The following is a 15,422-nucleotide window of genomic DNA, read 5'->3' as shown; positions in this document are numbered from 1 at the left end:
CGTTTATATTCTGACCACTTTGATTGGACGTCGCAGGAGTGGTGTGACTCCAAAGACTAAGCTTTCTGTTTTACATCTATACAGACATATTAACTTATAAATATATGTCTATACAACTTTTAATGGGGTGGCATAGAGTCCATGGAAGCCAGTCTTTTTGTTAGATTTTTAAAATACTTTAAAATGAAATACAGTTTAGCTTACCTTTCCTTGCATAATCAGCCTTATTGTGAGTGTCACCGAAGGATCCTCGTGTTTGATGGACGCACCGCCCGCACTGCTGCTCGTGTTATTGTCTTCCATGGTATCTATTTTGCCGGCTTTGTCTTAACGCGATTTGGATGAAAATGTATGTGGATCTGACCGTACTCGGCGGTCTGTATCGCTGCAATTGCCTTTTGCGGGATCCTCTTCCGATTATGTTGTGGGTTTTGTAAATATAACTTTGCTATGCGAGTATATCAATCATAAATGACCAATACACGTACTAAACATATAGATATTTTGGCTACTTTGCTTGCGTATGCGTATTTTTTTTTCTAGATAAACTTAAATTGGTGGTGTCTTTTACTAGTCGTACTACGTTGTTGGCTTAAGCTCGATGCGTTCTCTCTGCTGCTCGTATCTTCAAAGTTATCATTCAAATGCAACAAATAATCACGGCTACGAAAATATTTCTTGTATTCACGTGTTCAATGTTTTCGTATATTTATTGTTGAGCAAAAATACTGTTGCTTAGCTTATGCATTTAGAGATGTACATTTGTTGGGTGCCTAAGCTGCAAACAGACATAAGAAATTGAAACGGTTAGTGAGGCACGCATAAATCATTTTAGGCATTTTTAAAATGTAATTTGCCATTTGAAAAATTTTTAATTTTCCACTCGGCCCAATAAATCACGAAATTAGTCAAATTGGTTTATGCTCAGAGTGCCAGCAATGCATTTAATCTCATTCCCATGCTGAGTTCACGACTTCCGGCAGTTTTGGCTGAGCTGAACAACGACAATACGGACGGGACGAGAGGTATCCTACCCTACCGGACTCGTTCATCAACCACATTCTTCTGGCAGAGAGTTGGCCACTGTCCTGGGCCTGTTTGTAATTTTGATATGAAATTCTTCTTTCTCTGGTTGTTCGGACTTTTTTTTGAACCTGCGCCAAGTTTTTCCGCATATTCCAAACGTTGCGCCTCATATGAGAGTGTAGTTGAGCTACAAATATATACATATAATATTGATGTACTCCCGGTGCTGTTGCTGGGACGTTTCTTACGCTTGAAATCACTTCATATGAAATTTAGTACAGATACTCGTACAAATTTTCGCTGGTTTCCTTCTGCCCCGCCCCTATCAAAGAATTCCCAGCATAACTCGATGTACCCCGTGTTCACATGCATATGTACGAATATGTACAAATGTTCCCGGCTAAATCGGCATCAAGCAAAAATGATTCCCGGGGGGCACAAGAAATATTTGCGCAGCGACCAACGCGAAGACTACCAAAAGCTTTCTGTCATTTCCCGCGGCTTCACTCCCCACCCCTGCACCACACATACCCATTCCCATCAGGGATGCATGATGGCAGAGTTGTTTATGAAATTATGCGCACTAATTCCCCATGCAACGGTGGCTCAGCTCACCTAGGCAGAAAGAGGAATACCGTTCTGAAGTTCGGTCTTCCCGTCAAAAATGCGCATATTTTGTCCGAGTCCGCTGCACTTAACTTTTGCCTGGATAACTGGCTAAATCGAAAAAGCTCCTCCACGGCCACGCCTAATTTGAAGTATGCCCTAAGAAACCTATCCTGGGAAACGGCAAGCCATCTGTCGCATTGCAGAGCCGGCCCGGTTCTCTTCCTACACAATCTCATTACAGCTGCTATCAACCCATGATCAAAGAAATCCCTCCGCCTTATATGTCCAAAGTTATTGAGTTCCTTTCATCCTCCATTCTTATTGTTATACCCGTTACTCGTAGAGTAAAAGGGTATACTAGATTCGTTGAAAAGTATGTAACAGGCAGAAGGAAGCGTTTCCGACCATATAAAGTATATATATTCTTGATCAGGATCAGTAGCCGAGTCGATTTGGCCATGTCCGTCTGTCCGTCCGTATGAACGTCGAGATCTCAGGAACTACAAAAGCTAGAAAGTTGAGATTAAGCATACAGACTCCAGGGACATAGACGCAGCGCAAGTTTGTCGATTCATGTTGCCACTCTAACGCCCACAAACCGCCCAAAACTGCCACGTCCACACTTTTGAAAAATGTTTCGATATTTTTTCATTTTAGTATTAGTCTTGTAAATTTCTATCGATTTGCCAAAAAACTTTTTGCCACGCCCACTCTAACGCCCACAAAACCGCCAAAAACTGTATGTGCTGAAGACTCTCCTTCGCACTTCGAATAGCTGAGTAACGGGTATCAGATAGTCGGGAAACTCGACTATAGCGTTCTCTCTTGTTTTCATGTTTGTTTTGTTTATGTAAGCCAATTGTAGTCCAAATGCAAATAAAAGTAAACTATTTAAATAATATAATTATACCCGTTACTCGTAGAGTAAAAGGGCATACTAGATTCGTTGAAAAGTATGTAACAGGTAAAAGGAAGCGTTTCCGACCATAAAAAGATTATATATTCTTGATCAGGATCAATAGCCGAGTCGATCTGGCTATGTCCGTATAAACGTCGAGATCTCAGGAACTATAAAAGCTAGAAGGTTGAGATTAGGCATACAGATTCTCTACAGACATAGACGCAGCTCAAGTTTGTTGACCCATGCTGCCACACCCACTCTAACGCCCACAAGCCGTCCAAAGCTGCCACGCCCACTCTTTGGGAAAATGTATTAATATTTTTTCATTTTTGTATTAGTGTTGTAAATTTCTATCGATGTGCAGAACATGTGCCACGCCCACCCTAACGCCTAGAAACCCACTCTTTTTAAAAATGTCTAATTTTTTTTTCTTAGAAAGCAAAGAGTGTGGTTCTTTCAGAGTGCCTTGTGTGTATGTTTACTAGGCTTATATTCTACGAATCCTTTTACCAGTCTGTCCGTATCAAAGATGAACTCAAATTAGAAATAACATATCTAGCTTCGTCCTGCCTAACTGAGCTGCCAGTATGTAAATTGCACTATACATAGGTATGACAATAGAAGCACCATTGGAAACCAGTCATTTTCCCTGCCATCGCATCCCATCCACCGAACGAACCCATGTTAATATCTATTGCTCGACTCTGGAGAACGCCCGCAGTGATGTCTTACGGTTGCACACCAGGGAATACCGAAGATGAAGGTCGGAGGCGGAGAAGAAGTTCCGCAGCAGGAGCCGGCAGGGTAAAAACAATGACAGTTCAGGTTTCACACAATAGGAGTTTTTGTGGGGCAAGGATTAGAAGAGGGGTCCGCGAGTGTCCAAGCCAAGTGCAATCCAAAAACAAAAATACGTTTTGTTGAAGGAATGTGACCAGAAAGGATGGTCTGTGAAAAATGAAGATGTCTCAACGAAACTCTATTCTTTAGACCCATCCAACTCGTTTTCGTCTCTCAACTCATTATCAATCATACGCACTGTGTGACAGACAGACAGATAGACGTACTTTAGCTTCAACTCCGACTGTATTCCCACTTTTTAATGAATTTTTCTTGGTGCAGAAGGAGCATAGCATAACTAGTTTTCTTTTAATTAACTCGACATAAAAATGCCAATGTATGTAATGGCAGCCAAACCAGTTAGCTTTCTAATTTTCTTTGGCTTTCCACACGCACACACCGAGGATGGCAGAGATAGTAAATGTGGATTGGCTGTGTGAAAAGATTTCTAATTTCCTGCAAGATAAAAAAAAAGCCACAAATCACAAAGAATCTGCTCATCCGTTCTCTGTTCTTGTTCTCCCCAGCCAACTTCAAAAGAGTTGGCAAATTGGAGTAACCCCGACATAAACTTTTGTTTCTAACTCATTAACATTCTCAGCCATTTCAATTCAATTCATAATTCTGGTAAGCGGGACAGCAAAATATGGTTTAATATACCGAAGGACCTAGGATTTTTCATTTACATGTTGGACCACCTCAAACAAAAATAAAACATATACACAGACACAATAAATGCTAAATGCTGAACGCGACACACACATGTCTCAAAAGTGCTGTCATGTGCTCGACGATGAGTTGGGAAACGGAAAAACGGAGTGGAAGAGCGACTTTGTTGACGCCGTTGACTTTATACGTCAATTTCATCGCCGTCGTGAGGAGTTTTCGTTTCGTTTATAGCAGTCAAGGGAAAATGAGAGGAGGCACTGTGGCAGGGAACCGGGGTTTGGGCTGCAAGCAAACGTCAACAGCAGGCGGAGGAGGCTGTGACTAGAAGGCTTTCACCCCGGCTGTCTTTCCTAGTCACCAGACCAGGCTCCTATGTCAAGTTGTCGTTGCCGTCGACGTCGTTGTTGTGGCCAAGTCAACCGCATCATCATCGTCATCGCCGCTGTCTCTGCCTTTAACTACACTTTCGTTACACTGCTCACTTTTGCTAACTGTATGTTTTCGCTATTCTGCAAATATCCTGGAATATTGTTTATTTACCTAATTAGTTATCAAAACGTTTGATGAGCGGTACCAAAAGGAAAAATCGGACTAGTTGTTAATGTGTGGCATATAAACACGTTTTCATTACTTAATGTATACGTAAGAATAACCAGTGATTATATGACAAAATATAACCCAGCACTTTCGACATCTCATGTATACAGAATTAATTTTTCAAATTAATTATGCACATGTGCAGTTGTCCTAGCAAAGGGGCTGGAGATGTGCGCTTAATGGGGATATCTGTGGGTAGGCTGAAGGTATAGTAGCTTGGGGGCTGCGACAGCAAAGAGAAAACTCATTAAATTGCATAATTATGTGTACACACACAACCTGAACCACATACAAAAACTGGTGTCGTTTCCTGTAATAATATTAATATTTATATGTAAAATACTGAAACAAATTTTTCAGTCGAAAGTGGTCAAGGATTTTAGGATAGCTTGACGTTCTTGGGCCCGAGTTCTAGGTCTCTTGATTTGGTCCCTTGGCAGCACTTAATAACATTTCGGTCATGATTCCCGGTTCTCGTCATGTCACTCAGACTCAGTCCCAGGGAACTTTAAAACATTTTCCACTTCACTTGCCAGTTGAAGGCAAGGCTCGCAGGGCTGATTTTTTCTTTTTCCCCAAAGTAGAATTCTTCTTTGCCACCTAACCCAACAAGGAGCAGCAAGTGTTGCAGAAATATTTAATTACCAGAGAACAGAGTTTAGGGGAAAATTATAGCATACTTTCGTGGATTCGACACAGAAGGGGAGAAGCAAATGGCGACTGCCATATTAATTTGTGTCAAATAAGTAAAACGCAATTAAACGCACATGTCATCGCGTGGGCAAAAGGCCAATAACCATGCGAAGAAATGGGTGGAAAATGTGCGGAAACTGGGTGGAAAGTGGGTGATGGCACCCAGCATCCGCAGCTATACAATCGATACACAAACAATGCGACCTCGCTCCGGGAATACCAACTATAACCATAACCAGAGAGTGAACGAATTGCTCGGGAATCCCCTAATATGGTGACCTATTAAAATTACTCTATGCCATAACCAGGGGTCTCACCAGAAAAAGCAATCTTTTTCCGTGCCTATTACAGCATTTCTATGTGTATTGTATAGTTTCCTTCCAAAAAGGATTCCCCCACGCTCCTCTATTAATGGTAAAATGATATTCTTCGCTAGTCTGTCCGCCATGATAAAGCAATTATTGGCCATCAACGGGGAGCAGCCTCTGGATCCAAAAAGTCAGTTATGAGTACGTGAGTCGTGAGTGGGTTACGGCTTTGATTGTCACGTGGCTGTCACTTCCACTCACGGAAATCCCCCAATTTAATTTCCAATTACTTTGGCTTATGACCGGTCCCTATACAATCTGTTTCCTAAGCTTCTGCTTTTATGTTGGGCAACGGATTTGCATATTTAGGAGAAACAACCCCTCATGTCGATTTCCTTTTAATGACTAAAACTAAACTGCTGAATTAATAAATAAAGATGCACGAGTAAACTAAACAGTTTCATTCGGAATGCCTAAACCTGAATTTCAAGAATTGAGTTTTGACTTGATTATGTCAAATACAAAACAGTCTCCGGAGGCTAGAACATCCGGCGACCTAGTTAAAATATTTCCCCATATAGGCTACCTTTTCTGGCTGTTGCTAGCTTCAAAGGCTGCTGTTTGAGATTATGGTTCTTGACCCGGTCATCAGTTTGAAACCGTCTAATTAAATGTCACTTCGCATTGCCCGACGTTTGGGTATCCAAATACTTTGAATGTGCAAGTTGGGCTTGCTTCTGGCTGTGACACATATATCATCGTTTTGTCTTCCTTTTCATCATCATCCACACGAGGATGGATGATAAAGGATGCTGATGCCAGGCAGAATGAAAAAGTTAAAACAGGGCAGAGGAAACCTGTGCCAACATTTTTGTCACTCCTGTCATTGTTTGTTGCATTGTCTCTCTGTGTATCCAGCTCCCCACTTTTCCAGTCATGTGTTTGGCTGTGACATAATCCTTAATCCTTCTACTTTATTGTGCATTTACGTTTCCATTCCGCCAGTCGGTCCAAATCATTTCCAGCCCTAGCTCCTCGTTTCGACATTAAAATCCCCCCGATAGCTCTTTGTTGTCGCTGCCCGGCCACACGCACAGTGTCAGCAAAAAGTTTAACAACAGCCTGTGCCCTCGCCTTCCTGATAATAACTTTAATGAGGCCACTCACTGCCGACGAACTGTCCGAGATGCATGATTAAAATGTGACTTTCTGGCGGATTCATCATTTTAGGGGTAGTAAACTGAGAACTATTTGCGACTTGAATGCATGTATGGAGAACCGAAAGAATGCTTATTGAGGGAGTTTTCACAAGTGTGGTAATTACTTACTGGGTAAAGCGAAAATTGTTGGTTGCGTTCATTGTGGTAAAACATTTTTTCGTTCGCGATTTTGGAATTCTTTACACACCAAATGTAAATAATCTTTTTGCTACACCCATAAGTTTTTAACACTGCATTAAAATTATGTAAAATATTATATGAAATCTGGGCACTTAAAGTATAAAAACTTGGATAACTTCGATGTCATCCCGCATCCTGTGTAAGGGATGTTTAGACATCTTCCCTCCCTGTTTTCCACTAAATTCTCCTTGAGGTTTCCTACCGATTTTCATTTACCGCCCGCTTTTTCTCACCTAGAACCCATGAAGAATCAACCATTTGCTACTCATTTATTTGCACTAACGCGGTCAATCACACCATGTTCGCTATGTCTTTCTGCAAATGCTGTGTTCCGTTCTACTCTGTTCTGCTGTTCCGTTGGTTGTCGCCGGCGAGGCTTTAAGTATCTGCCAGATACATTTTCTTTGGCTGCAGATTTACGCTCTGCACCCTGCACTAATTACAAAGTGCACCCGCCCCCTTTTTCCCCCAGCGTCTTTTTTCTTTCCTTCTTTTCCTCAGTGCAACAAATTCTCGCGTCTCATAAATTAAGTAGGCCACCCATAGACAAGTGAATACGGACGCCACCTAGCTTTTGCTGCAGCTCAGCGGGCTTAGGTCCAAGATGGAGGCGCATTTTTATTAACGCCGTCGACGTAAACGGGGCGAAACATTACAAATGTTGCCTCGCAAGAAAAGAACAGAAAAGGAAAACACACACGCAGCATATAGACTTGCACCTGTGTAGCATGTACACCTGTCTTGAGACATCGTCATCGTCTGCTTGAAGAAATCTTATTAAAAACAAGAGGAGAAAACTAGAAAAATAGGGAAAAAAAACAAGCGACTGAAAAATATGGCCCAGGCCATGTTTGTTTCTATCTTTGTTTGCTTTGTTGTTGCAGTAGCAAAAGGCACCGTTGCAAGTCGCATAAATTACAGGCACCACCCTCCGCCCCAAGGCACCTCCCTTGCACCCTCACTCTTCAGGGGGCATTCGCCTTTTTAGCACCCAAAGATGATTATGCCAAAGCATGAAATGCGATTTGGCGTGCCACCATCATCATTATCGTCCATCTTCATCATCATCGCCAGACTTCACCCATCAAAGGCGGCATTAATTTTTTAAACAAGATTTGTTTCTCATTGATACAAAGTCTCTTAGCCATTTCTATCTAGGTGGTTTTAAAATCCCAACGAGTACGATGAATACACTTAAATTATTCGTAAAGAAAATGTTAAGAACTGAAATATAATTACATTAAATATAAGTGGACTTTACACTACTCAGTTCCTAACATGCACTAAGTTCATGAAAGTTGCCAATTAAATTGAACCTATGTAACCACAAGTAGCCCTCCAGTAATTTTAAGTCTGAGATTTCAAAACTAATTAAAGCTAAGATGGAACCCCTTCAGGCCTGGCCATTAATTAGCTAATTTCATATAAGTGGCCGATCTCGTTATCCTTTCGCTAATTAGAAGCGGATATGCAGGATGTTGCTGCTGCAATTTTTCCCAAATGACAAAAACCAAAAAAGGAAAATCGCTGCAACGGCGAGAGGAAATTGGGAAAATATTTTGTGAAAAAGACCAGCTCATGTCATCTCAGTCCTTCTCTCACTATCTCTTTGATATATCAACACTTTTGGTTTCAAACATTTGTCGGTCAAATATCAATGGATAGAATTTGAGAGTCGTGGCGATTTTATGTTTTTCGACTGGTATTAGCTTTCATGGTAACTGACGTAAAAGTTGGCCATTTGAGGGGTAGCGACTGAAGGGGAGCTTTTCGCTCTGGGCTTTTATGCAACAGTGCACTTCGAAAAGTATCTGACGGTGCAAGTCCAAGCCACTCATTCACTGGGTGCCTAGTATGGTTTCGCAGCAACAACAGCAACTAGAACATGAACCCAGTCAGCATATGAAAGTCGCTTTAAAGGGCATTAAAATTCATTTAGGTTGCTTCCACACCCCCCTCACACCCTCACAAAAAGCCCCAAGGAACTGGGAACGAGAAAACAGACGGAGAAAGGATAAGGTTACCGCATCGATATTGAAATTTTTGCTACAGATTTAAGTAATAATGCAGTTAAATCCTGTCAGACCAGACAAACTTAGAGCGGAGCTGTAAGTAAAGCAATCACACGCTTCATAAGCCAAGGCAGACGCGACTTTGAGCCCCGGAGAAGGTGGTGGGAGGTTAAGCCCGCCCGACTGGTTTAGTGGGGATAGGAGGAGCATCGAAGATGGGGATACAACAAACACAATTGAATAAGCGAGGCAATCAATCAAAATACAAAATCTATTAAGGAGTAGAAAGACGCAGACATTCGCCCGAAGGAAGTTTTCCGATGTCAGACACAGTGGGACAAAAATATGTAACTAAAATTGTTGAAAAAATACGAGTTATGGCCATAAAAATTCTCAATTAAGTACACAAATCTAATTTATAAATATTATAATTTATCCATTATATTTACAGTAGAAAACCCACCTTTCTATACATTTATGTGGTTACAAAAAAAAATTGATATCATAAGTATATAAATTATTAGAATTGCTATGTTAGTTTAGTTAGTTAACTTAAACGCATTAACAGACCATTTGGACCATGGTAACATCCGACACCAACTATCTATGACCCCAATGAGCTTTGCGCTTTGCAGGCGGACCGAAACTCAATTCCAATTATAGAGCGTTAGAAAATCTCTTCCGTTCATTTTAATAAAACGTCTGAGCTAATTTAAAAATGTTACAGCTCCGAGTAAGTTGATGACATAAATTAATAATTTCATCGCTTTTGTGCCCAAGAGGAAGTGCAGAGCTCTAAAATGAAGTCTGAAACAAAGTGCTTTCCATTTTAATTTATTAATTTAATGATGGGGCATTGGCAAGGGCGGCTTGCTGTCGATGCCGTCGAGAGGAGAAAGAAATCTCCCCGCCATAGGAAATTTTGAATTTTTAATTCAATAAAGCGACAAAAATGTTTCCCATTGCAGAAAGAGCTCTTCTATTCTTCCAGAAGGGCAGGAGAGCAAAGGAGCTCGACGAGGAGCTTGGATATTTAGCGCGACAGTCGTTGAGGCCATAAAATTGAAGGCGGGCCAAAAAGTTTTCCTCCCAGCTATTTTTAGACACAAAATATGGGCAGTACATTACATTTTCCGGGGGCTGTGTGCCGGGGAGGAGTATGTGAGGGTCGATTTCGGGCGGAGGCCAGGACAAACGATGTCTTTAGGACCCTGAGAAAGCAGCAAGTCATAATGCTTATTGGATTTGAGATGGCCAGAAATATAATTATGGCTTAGCAAAATGAAAACCCTGCGGGCAAAATAACGCAATGGGAAAGGAATTTCAATTAAAGTAGCAACGTTGTGTACGAGTAAACGTATATTAGGAAAATTAAATCAAAGTCTCAAGACTTTTGTTGTGGCAAGTAAATGTTTAAAAAATTCATTTAAAACAGAGAGCATAAATAACAAATTGGTTCCTAATAAGAAGGTGGTTTCTTTATTGCGCTCAACACGAACTTTCGCATTATGGAAAGGCGGCCCAAAACCTTTTGGGAACCCTTTGTTACTATGTCCCCTTCTTATGGCTCTTCTTACCCGATACTCTTCCCCGTGGTAAAAGTTTTCTTTGCTTAATGAAACCTGAACATAACGCTTAAGGAAATGCTTGAAAAATTATTTTGTTCAAGGTTTACTTTTATTTTGTATTTTCTCTCCGGTTGAAGATCTTCATATATAGGCATAAACCGCCAGAGGGCACCTAAATGATACGTTCTGGTTTTGGTTTTGAGATAGCCAAATGAAACTTATGTGATTGATGGTCCAGACTTCGGCTCCATCTCCGTTGCCTTCACTGTGGTTCAGTTTCGGTGCAAATTGGTTAACAAACAAAGTTGGACAAGAAGCCGCTGATGAAGTTGGCAGGCGAGAAAGCAAACATTTCAAGTGCCGTTCTGCGGCCTCTTTCAAAGATAATCCACAATCGCAATCTCGATTCGGTCCCGGAGAAATGACAGAAATACCAGTTGTTAAAGGTTAACTAAGGCTGAATTTAAATTCCGTAGCTTTTCCCAGAAATTCAAACATTTTTCCGAGGCCAAAAGGGAAATAAAAATCAAAACAAATACCGCACAAAGTTTAGAACTGCCAACCCCCAACCAAACCAAGCCAAACGAAACCATAGCCCAACCCAACCCACACTTCCAGCTCAAACCACCAGCAGAGCAGTTATGCAATATTTTTGTATAACGAAAATCACTTTTTGAAATAATTGCCAGAGCCAAAGCTCTGGGGTAATGTGTGGGTAGCTGGAAGCTGCTGAAAATATGCCAAACGGTCGGTAAAGAAGAGCTCTAGAACGGGAGATATGCATGTCATGTATGTATGTACAGGTGGATGGTGTGCAGCTTGGTTTGCATAAGAGAACAATTTCGGTCAGTCCATACCCTACTTATTTTAGGAACAGCACTAGGCATAGATCATTGCATTGAACCACTTACTCTAAGCGGCATTTGGAAATTGGTTCCCACTTATAATAAGTTTAGCGTTGGTCAAACTATAAATAATTTTGAAATAAATATAATAATAAATAATAAATAAGCATTTTTCTGTCTTTAGAAAAGACTTTTAAAAACTTGTTCTCCTCTTACAACTCAAGTTGATATACCAATTAAGCAAACAGAAAGCAAAACTCTCTCAATCCTAGTATATCCTATTTGCATTTTTGGTGCAGTCGAGAGCATTTTTAATTTGTTGATCCGCTTTTTAGAAGGATATCCCGAGGTTTAATGCTGTTTCACTGTCCAGAAACATACACCCGCCCTGTAGTGCACTCGCACACACACAGATACAGATCCAGATACAGGCGAAAAGGAATAAATAGCATTTAGTGCACATTAGGTACAAGCAACAACAACGTGAAAAGCCATTCCGAAAAAAGAGAAAGAAAGCTAGCCGAGCCGAACCAGACCACACCAGACCGGGCCAACATACCTTCAGAAAAGAGAAAAACAGCAGGTCCCGTTCTCCTCTTGGCCACAACTGGCCGTTGTTAGCAAGAAAAAAGCATCAATGCACGCTGCAGTGGGCAAAAAGCGACGAGAAACAAAAAGAAGCCAAAGCTACATAAAGTGCAGGGAAGAATGGAGCGGGAAGCTCGGAAATCGGGGCTCCAGCCAGAAGAAAATGGCCAAACATGTTCTATGAATAAACAGGGTACCGCGTCTGGTTTGGCCAGGAAAACTTGGCGTTTGGCGCGCCTCCTCCTCACCATCCGATCCTCCGTGAGCCGAAGTCAAAGTTGTGAAACCTGCAGGTTTTTTGTCTCCGCTTTTTCCAACAGTTTTCATTGCCACCTAGCTGGAGTTGCAAACATGTTTTCCTGGTTCAAGTTGAGTTCCCATCTTGGCGCGGCCAAAACAGCAAAGATATTTGGACTCGGAGCCACCGCACACATCTCTGCTTTTAGCCATAGAAAATCTTTCAAGGGTATTATGATGGGTTCAGTTCGCTTTGGTTTCGGTGCAAGTAGCTGGTAGCTTACTATATGCCGCAGATGAACCCGAGAACATGCAACGTGCAGCAATTAGGAACAGCAAAAAGATCTGAAAGAGGAAGCTTAAGAGTTTCCCGCAGAAATCCCAAAAACTTTTGATTGAACTTAAAGTTGCGGTTGTTTCCCAACTTGTGTTAAACTTTCGAGCAGTCTTGGGTGGATGTGGATGCAACTTTGATGGGTGGATACAATTTCATGAATGCGATATATTGAACCTTCAATCAATACGCAGGCACAGAAGGCCCATAAGAACTAAATTTATCCAGTTGCAGTCCACTTCATTCAAAACATTTGGCCAAAGTTCGCCGTCGTGGGAGAGCTAATCTCATTTGATTAATTTCAACTGTTTTTCGGCCACTTCATCTGGAACAAAGTAAGGGTAAAATCTTGGCAGGCACACCAGAGTACAGCCAAAAGTGATTACTAAACTCTTCAGTATAGATAAACAGGTATATATAGTGATCCATGTAGAATATAAAACAATGGAGAAGGGCGAAGTCTAAGCTTATAACGAATTTAAATTGATTTTGCCAATTTAAATACGTAATCGTATTATGACCATTTATTACTTACTACCCCTATGGAATTCAAATTGTAACAATCCCAGGGTATCCCACGATAGCAGTAATTAAACTTTTGTTTGGTGTATACTATTTTAAACATACTTCCGACGCACTAAAATTTGCATCTTAATAATGCTGAGCTTAAAGGAGAAAAGCGAGTTAATAGATTTCTGGGAAATTAGTTTCCCGAGTGCATTTGAACTCCGCTTCGACAGCACTATGCACACGAAATCGACGCGCAAAACTTTAAAGAGGAATTTTATTATAGCCGAAGCTCCTACTCTCTATCTCATTCTGTCCGTCCTCTTTTTCCCTTTCGCACTGTTATCTGCTATTTAGCTTGTAGGGAGGATGAAATAAAAATTAAAATCATCAACTGCAAGTCCCGGGGCACTCCCCTCCATTTCCTCGCCAACGAACGGATCCCCCTCGAGGCCCAAAAGTGCGCCTACGGTGGTTCTCCACTCGCTATCGCCGTCTCTTTCAGGGGGAGTATTCCCATCTCTTTCCGCTCCACATTGCTTCTGCGGCTGCTGCTGCTGCTGCCGCTGCTGTTGCTGTCGGGTTTAATGAACGGAAATCTCTTGCAAATATTCAATTGCTATACAACTCTGAAGCGCACACAGTCGCAATATATACTCCGATATGTACATATCGTAGCGAGTGGAGTATACACATGCCCGGTATATACATATGTAGGTATACTTGTAGGCACACAGATGCACCCAGTGGAAGTCATCAGACAAAAGAGGCTCATGTCGGCGTTGCCCACGAGCAACGTGCAATGTGCAATGTGCGCTGTGCGATATGTGTTCTCTGCCAAGACGATGATGATGAAGTTTTGATACCGATAACAACGTTGCCCTACGGCTGAGAGTAACGGCGGAACAGAGATGGGCAATGAAGCATTGGAGGTCTGGCTTGATGAAAGATTCGCTATTATTTCTAGCAATCAACAGATCATCTCAGTTGCGAAAAGTCTAAAATATTACATTTATTTTCCGCCCATACTTTTTAGTAATTCGTTCGCTTTAAATTTATGAAAATTTCGTATATCATTAAATATATTTATGGTGTTACATTTGTAGCCATTTTGAAAAAAAAAAGAAAGAAATAGTTTAATGGGTAAGAAGCTCTTAGCTTAAACGCTCTGTTTTCCAACGGAGCCTAACTGAAACCTGTAAAAGGGGCCTGCCTGCTGAGGACCTCCATTATCAACCGGTTCCGTACCGCTTATCTCCCTGCAACTGCGAACTACTCGCCTAATCCACCCCGAAATGCCATCTTAGAGGCAGATAAACTCATAGTCCTAATGCCAAGTCACATTTATAGGCTCGGATGCTCAGTCGCCGTTCTGCCCTGCTCCGCACACATTTGCAATATTAATAATCTGCTTGCCATTGAAAGCCATACAAGGCGCGACTTCGTCGTACGTGTCAACATTCGACGTCGACTGAGGCCGCGACTGCATGCGCGACGGCGCATATAAATTTTGTGCTTTTTATTTCCCTTTTTTGGAGTGGTCTAGGAACTTTTGCGCCGTTTCGAGTGGCATGCAACCCAACAGCAACAACAAAACTCATTTGGAAGCCAGGCAGTGGCAGTGGCGGTAGGCCGAGGGGGCTCAGGGGGCCAGAGCTGGCACAGTGGAGGCCATAACCATAAACAATCAGGTGTGGGAAGCTTTTGTGGTCAAAACGGGGATTGCGGCGTAATTCCCAATTAAAGCTAAAATATTTATTTCTTGAAAATTGTGTCAAGTCACGTAGTAGAAGAGAAATGGATCTGGAATTGTCAGCACAACGTATTACCTATGCTTACGTTAATAAGTCACTGACTTCAAGTAGTTCACTTCTGAGTTTGTTGTCCCTGCTATTGCAAGGCGAAGAAAGCCAATAAAATCAATAAGGACTAGGTGCATGTATTTCTATGATATTAAACGGTTTCCATTCAAAATGTTTTAACGGCCGAATTATTTGGCCATTTTCGAGTCTCTGAGCTGATATAAAGCCCCAAAAGCAATTATATTTTTTCCAGAAACCACTTGGTTACACTTTAATTACATTTATATTAAAATGTATTTCAGAATATACCTAGGCCGATTTAATTTTCAATTTTACTTTTTACTATTATAGAACTTTATTGGATTTGGTTCACATTTATGAGCGCTTGGCCCACTGTAACCGCAAAAATGCCTAGGCTCTTTCAGTCTAGTGCTAGAAATACCGGACGGACTGCCTTCCCATTGGTTTTTGTCTGCCCCTCGCCGT

The 15,422-nt window shown here is 41.5% G+C and overlaps 1 long non-coding RNA gene across 1 annotated transcript in view; it reads right to left on the bottom strand.

Annotated features, from left to right (window-relative positions):
* Window positions 1-209: 209 nt before the first annotated feature.
* LOC122625721 overlaps window positions 210-15,422 on the bottom strand; it is a 28,577-nt gene continuing 13,364 nt past the window's right edge. The window contains exon 3 of the long non-coding RNA XR_006326650.1: window positions 210-778. This is a non-coding gene — a long non-coding RNA (uncharacterized LOC122625721). The remainder of the gene's footprint in view (window positions 779-15,422) is intronic.

The sequence above is a fragment of the Drosophila teissieri genome, unplaced genomic scaffold (genome assembly GCF_016746235.2).
Source record: "Drosophila teissieri strain GT53w unplaced genomic scaffold, Prin_Dtei_1.1 Segkk59_quiver_pilon_scaf, whole genome shotgun sequence".
Classification (NCBI taxonomy): domain Eukaryota; kingdom Metazoa; phylum Arthropoda; class Insecta; order Diptera; family Drosophilidae; genus Drosophila; species Drosophila teissieri.
The sequence above is the reverse complement of the archived record's forward strand: the minus strand, read 5'-3'. Positions and strand labels throughout refer to the sequence as shown.